Consider the following 7488-nt stretch of genomic DNA (forward strand, 5'->3'; position numbering starts at 1 on the left):
ACATCTATCTCTATACAGTTGAAGTCGGAAATTTACATTCACCTGAGCCAAATACATTTAAACTCAGTTTTTCACAATTCCTGACATTTAATCCTAGTAAACATTTCCTGTCTTAGGTCAGTTAGGATCACCACTTTATTTTAAGAATGTTAAATGTCAGAATAATAGTTGTGATTTATTTCAGCTTTCATTTCTTTCATCTCATTCCCAGTGGGTCAGAAGTTTACATACACTCAATTAGTATTTGGTAGCATTGTCTTTAAATTGTTTAACTTGGGTCAAATGTTTCGGGTAGCCTTCCACAAGCTTCCCACAATAAATTGGGTGAATTTTGGCCCATTCCTCCTGACAGAGCTGGTGAAACTGAGTCAGGTATGTAGGCCTTCTTGCTCGCGCACGCTTTTTCAGTTCTGCCCACAAATTGTCTATGGGATTGAGGTCAGGGCTTTGTGATGGCCACTCCAATACCTTGACTTTGTTGTCCTTAAGCCATTTGCCACAACTTTGGAAATATGCTTGGGGCCATTGTCCATTTGGAAGACCCATTTGCGACCAAGCTTCAACTTCCTGACTGATGTCTTGAGATGTTGCTTCAATATATCCACATCATTTTCTCTCCTCATGATGATATCTATTTTGTGAAGTGCACCAGTCCCTCCTGCAGCAAAGCACCCCCACAACATGATGCTGCCACCCCCGTGTTTCACGGTTGGGATGGTGTTCTTCGGCTTGCAAGCGTCCCCCTTTTTCCTCCAAATATAACAATGGTCATTATGGCCAAACAGTTCTATTTTTGTTTATTCAGACCAGAGGACTTTTCTCCAAAAAGTACGATCTTTGTCCCCATGTGTAGTTGCAAACCGTAGTCTGGCTTTTTTATGGCGGTTTTGGAGCAGTGGCTTCTCCCTTGCTGAGCGGCCTTTCAGGTTATGTCGATTTAGGACTCGTTTTACTGTGTATATATATACTTTTGTACCTGTGTCCTCCAGCATCTTCACAAGGTCCTTTACTGTTCTGGGATTGATTTGCACTTTTCGCACCAAATTACGTTCATCTCTAGGAGACAGAATGCGTCTCCTTCCTGAGCGGTATGACGGCTGCGTGGTCCCATGGTGTTTATACTTGCGTATTATTGTTTGTACAGATGAACGTGGTACCTTCAGGTGTTTGGAAATTTTGCCATGATGTCAAGCAAAAAGGCACTGTGTTTGAAGGTAGGCCTTGAAATTCATCCACAGGTACACCTCTAATTGACTCAAATGATGTCAATTAGCCTATCTGAAGCTTCTAAAGCCATGACATAATTTTCTGAAATTGTCCAAGCTGTTTAAAGGCACAGTCAACTTAGTGTATGTAAACTTCTGACACACTGAAATTGTGATACAGTGAATTATAAGTGAAATAATCTGTCTGTAAACAATTGTTGGAAAAATTACTTGTGTCATGCACAAAGTAGATGTCCTAACCGACAACAAGAAATTTGTGGAGTGGTTGAAAAACGAGTTTTAATGACTCCAACATAAGTGTATGTAAACTTCCGACTTCAACTGCAGATCCAGTATCAATGCACATTGTAAATATGGTACTGGAATTTACCCTGTATATATTATGCTTACATACTTTATCGTGTTCTACCTTGTTATTTTTAGTATTACATTTTTACTGATTATTGCATTGTTGGGGTTAGAGCTGGCAAGAAAGGCATGTCATTGTGCATTTCACACTAAAACTTGAAAACCACAAGCTTCATCTTACTGTGGTGCTTGCTATAATTCCCTCTGTATGCAGAAGAGGACAGTAGTCTCAGTATCTGTGGCCAGGATTGGTCTCTCTCAAAGCAGATGTCAAACACCTGCCCTTGCAGAAAAGTCCTACAAGATTCCTTGAGGAATTGTTGCCTTTGTAAGATTTTTCCTGTGGGTTTTCCTTTAGGATTTTTCCTAACTTTTTAGTAAGATATGTAAGGAGGTGTCAGAGGAAGTCCCTAAAAATTTTAAAAGCCCCCAGTCACCCAAGTCATAGAATGTTCTCTCTGCTACCGTATGTCAAGCGGTATCGGAGAGCCAAGTCTGGGACCAAAAGGCTCCTGAACAGCTTCTACCCCCAAGCCATAAGACTGCTGAACAGTTAATCAAATGGCTAAATTACTATTTTCATTGATCCCCTTTTTATTTGCTCTGACTCTCTAGCACCAGCTCACTGGACTCTACCCACACACTGACATATACTACACTGGCACTCCAACACACACACTACATACGCTCATACACACAAAACACATACATGGACATAGACACAGTTTCACACTCTTTCACGTTCTTCACATATGCTGCTGCTTATTAAACTGATTTATTATTAAACATAATAAACATATGCTCTGTTTATTATCCATCCTGATTGTCTAGTCACTTTTACCCCTACCTACATGTACATATTACCTCAACTACCACATAACCCTGAACATTGACTCGGTACGGGTACTCCTTATACTCTTGTTATTTTATTGTGTAAATATTAGCTTTTAAAATTTTAGCAAATTTCGTACTTTTTAACTCTGCATTGTTGGGAAAGGGCTCATAAATAAGCATTTCATGGTAGTCTATACCTGTTGTATTTGGCGCATGTGGCAAATACAATTTGATTGATTTGATTTGTTTCTAAAGACAAACCACACAGCTGATTGGATGGATGTGGCTTTCACTAATGACCCGTGATGGATGGGGAAGTGCGTGTGTGTTTCTGTCTGTGTGTGTCGGATTTGTGGGTGGGAGACCCTGTTCGGTGGCATGAGGCTGTGGGGGCGGGACCACAGAGGGGGCCTTGTAGTCAAATCAGAGGGGGCGATGGCACGGATATGCTAATTACTGAACACAAACAAACACATCATAGGTAGAATGACTGTTCATCAATGCGCTTGCCTCAGCAAGAACTCTCATGATATAACTCATCTTCAATTCTTCCTATTTGTATTCTTTCCCTCTCTCTCTCTCTCTGTGGACCATGAATGTGGGCTGTGAAACTGTTATTTTGGTGACATTCAAATTGTCAGGAGTCAGTGAACTCCACAATAACAATAGTCTTGATACTGGGCTAGATTGTGTGTGTAAAATGCATGGTAATGCATTGTATTTATCCTTGAGTGTGGTGGAGAAGCTTTAATTCCGATGACATCACAGATGATCCTGCTCTGTGTGTGGCCTTATACTTGTGTGTGTGTGTGTGTGTGTGTGTGTGTGTGTGTGTGTGTGTGTGTGTGTGTGTGTGTGTGTGTGTGTGTGTGTGTGTGTGTGTGTGTGTGTGTGTGTGAGAGAGAGAGAGAGAAAGAGAGGGTGTGCCTGTTGTGGTGTGGGCTGGAATCCTTAGTTTTGGGGTTAAAGGGCGGGACACGTTCCATTCCTAAACCCCTCTGGCCTCCTCCCTTCCTTCCTCAAGGCCTTGTCTGCTTGAACACTCTCCTGTAGCATGAGCTCATGGGAGGAAAACACACACACTTATGGTGCAGGCAGGCAAGCATGTGCAAGGTCTTGATTGATCCTTGGAAACAATTTTTTGGTGATTTATTTTATTTCTAAAGCAACAGGCTCAAAAGGTATGGATGTAGTCTTGCCACAGTCATTCCCTCTGAGAGAGACCACAAGCTCGGGAATGTGGAGTTTACACGGCCAGGCAGTTTTTTTGGAGAACAGAGAATGTCCCTTCAGTCAGCCCAGAACCCACTTCCTTTATAAATACTCTCCTCTCTCCGCTAAACTCAGATATAGCTTACACATAGCTTACACATTATTGCACACTCACACACATGCATGCATACATGCCACAGACTGTTTTCTCTGTTACCGTATGGCAAGCGGTACCAATGCACCAAGTCTGGAACCAGCAGGACCCTGAACAGCTTCTACCCCCGAGCGATAAGACTTCAAAACAAGACTGCTAAATAGCTAATCGAATGGCTTCCCGGACTACCTGCATTGACCCATTTTTGCACTAACTCTCTTGCACTGACTATGCACACACACTGGACTACCATTTATGTATACTTTAACTCTGCATTGTTGGAAATGGTAAGAATTTCACTGTTAGTCTACACCTGTTGTCTACGAAGCATGTGATGAATAAAATGTGGCATACTGTCACTAGAGAGGCAGAGAAGAAAGGAGATTGTTGATTAAGAGAATATGAGGTGATAGTGGGTGTGTAATGTGATGTTAGGGTTGGACAGCTGGAAGATCCTGTGTTTAATTGAGCTGGGTGTATGTTTTAGTTAATGCTAGCTGATACTGTGCGTATGTTGGTGAGAGTGAAGAAGTGGCGAAGCAGAGAGGCAGGCATGGTCATCACTCATGCTCATCCCTGCCTGGGGAGTGAATCCAGCATAACTGGAGAGGTGGTTATATGCACCCAGTCTTTCTCTCCCATCTACACACAGGTGTGATCACGTGTTTCTACTATTTTTAACAAGGCTTGTTCCAGGATGTTCCTATAGGTTTCCAGAAATGTTGAATAATTTAAATCCTGTTTTAGGATGTTATTTTCCTTATATTATAACTGTGGTTTAAAGGGTTTGGTAGTTTCACCCATCCTTCTTTCTTTCTTTCTTTCCATCTCCACTCTCCTCTCTTTGACTCTACCCCCGCTCTTCTCTCTCCATCTTCCTCTCTCGCTCTCTCTCAGCCTCTCTTGGCAGCCATTTTGGTTCCTCATGTCACCCTCTGTGGTCCGACGTCGTCTTTGGTAATGCCTTATAAGACAGCTTCATATAAAGCCACAGACACACACACACTCACATTTCACTGCTCGACCAAGGTCAGCCTGACCATACAGGGCTGAACCAGAAGACTGAACTCACACACACAGCTCGGCTGGCCTGGTTAAAGTGTTTAATTAGCAGTAGTGGTCATGACTTGATGTCGTTGTATGCTTGTTTGTGCATATGCTTGTACGAAATATGTGTATGAGGGGTGTGTGTGTGTGTGTCTGGGTTACAGTGACAGCTGTGATCAGTGACATGGTAAAGGCTGAGATCACAGAGGCTGAAGTCACGGGTCTCACGGTCTACTGTGGTGTGAGAGGGCTGTTGTGCCCTGACAAGGCTGGTAAGTTTTGGGGCTGGGGAGAGGCCCGGGCTGAGGCTGGGGCTATGGCTGGGTGATAGGGCTGAGGCTGGGTGATAGGGCTATGGCTGGGTGATAGGGCTGAGCCTGGGGCTGGGGAGAGGGCTATGGCTGGGTGATAGGGCTGAGGCTGGGTGATAGGGCTATGGCTGGGTGATAGGGCTGAGCCTGGGGCTGGGGAGAGGGCTATGGCTGGGTGATAGGGCTGAGCCTGGGGCTGGGGAGAGGGCTATGGCTGGGTGATAGGGCTGAGGCTGGGGAGAGGGCTATGGCTGGGTGATAGGGCTGAGGCTGGGGAGAGGGCTATGGCTGGGTGATAGGGCTGAGGCTGGGGAGAGGGCTATGGCTGGGTGATAGGGCTGAGGCTGGGGAGAGGGCTATGGCTGGGTGATAGGCTGAGGCTAGAGCTGGGGGGAGGCCCAGGCTGAAGCTAGAGCTGGGGGGAGGCCCGGGCTGAGGCTAGGGCTGGGGAGAGGCCCAGGCTGAGGCTGGGGAGAGGGCTATGGCTGGGTGATAGGGCTGAGGCTATGGCTGGGTGATGAGGCTGGGGCTGGGGAGAGGACCTGGGCTGTGTGATAGGGCTGAGGCTGTTTGTGTGGTTTTGGCCTTTAGCTCAGATGGGATGTCTGTGTGTTTCTGTATTTAGTTGTCCTCTCTGTTCCCCTGTTCTGTGGCTACAGCGGGTATCCTCTCTAACTGTCTGCTATGTTCTAAACACACACATCTTCTTATTTCCTCTCCTGTGGTCAGTTGGACTGGATTGGACTGAGCCTGCTACAGCTGGTAACATCTGGTGTGCGTGCATGCATGTGTATGTGCATCAGTATGCTTGTTTCTGGGGCAGATCTATGGGCACCTTATTATGATAGTAGATGTGTGTTTGGGGCTCCGCAATTCTGAGGCATTCAGAACTGCATTCTCTAGAGGGTAAACACACATAGTGTTAGAGTTTCCTTAAAACGGCAATCAGCAGTTGAAACAATAACAAAGCTAACTCCCACCCGTTTCGGTAAAAAGTAAGCACTCTCATAAACAGAGCTGTGGATGCAAGGACTGACCATCAATGATATCAAAAGTATAATTTTAACCATGTTTTGAGACTGTATAGCATTTGTTTACATTTACTTTGTTACAAACGTAGTAAAATGAGCTTATATTTTTGTTTCTGTTGGGGTACGACAGTTGAGCTAAGAACATGAGGCATTTGAAGTTATATTCTCCAAGAATCAATATGTACATATCAGTAGATGCTGGTGGTAGGAGTTATAGGAGGATGGGCTCATTACAATGAGCCGTCCTTCAATAGCTTCTCCCACAAGCTTCCTCCGGGACATATCATTAATGAAAAGTTTTAAAAAGTATGTAGCAACTGCTGACTGCCCCTTTAATGGTGTGTAAAGCTGATTGTCTGGGGCTGGAGACAGGACTGGCTGATTGCCCCTTTAATGGTGTGTAAAGCTGATTGTCTGGGGCTGGAGACAGGACTGGCTGGGTCGGAACTAGAAACAATTGTTTGCTTTATTCCATTCTTAAAAATAAACCACTGGTTTAGGACCTCCTGTCCCCCTCCTCATCTCCCCCCTCCTCTGCTATACTCACCAATGTGGCGTCAGCAGCAACCAGCTCCAGATGTGCCCCCCCCACACACCCACACCCTCTGCACATGTGATGTGGTCTCGACGATATGTTCCCCGCCTACCCTGCCTCCCCTACCCTGCCCTACACAGAAACGCACACACCCGTACGGACACTTGCTTGTGTGCACACACAGCCACCAGAGGAGAAGAGAAGCTCTGGGTTTATGAGGTGTTTTTTTTTTAGAAAAGCCAGATTAAGACTCCCATAGGGCGGACCAGGCCGTGTGTGTGTGTGTGTGTGTGTGTGTGTGTGTGTGTGTGTGTGTGTGTGTGTGTGTGTGTGTGTGTGTGTGTGTGTGTGTGTGTGTGTGTGTTTTTTATGTCAATATCAAATAATTTCTTGGTAACAAATAAGTACCTTACTGGGATAGTTTTAAATTAAAATGGTGTTCTCAGGCAAGAATTTTGCTAGGACTGTCTGGGAGTGGTCTAGGTGGGGAGGGAAAAACCGAAAATTAGCTGTTATTGGCAGAGAGGTTTGGAACTCTCTTTCTTATTTTTCTATTAAAGGTGCAATATGCAGAAATCACTTTGCCACTTCCTGGTTGCTAAAAGTCTAATAGTTCGCTGAATTTCAGTTTATGTGATAAAACAAGCAATGTATAGTGTAGAGAATCATTGTACTATTTAAACCACTGTGAAATATATTTCCAATAACCAAAAATATTGTGTTTTCAGCTGTTTAAGCTGGTGTACAAAACTGAAATGAAAAAGAAGCAAAAACTAAATTTAAGAATGGG

The sequence above is a fragment of the Salmo trutta genome, chromosome 23 (genome assembly GCF_901001165.1).
Source record: "Salmo trutta chromosome 23, fSalTru1.1, whole genome shotgun sequence".
NCBI classification, from domain to species: domain Eukaryota; kingdom Metazoa; phylum Chordata; class Actinopteri; order Salmoniformes; family Salmonidae; genus Salmo; species Salmo trutta.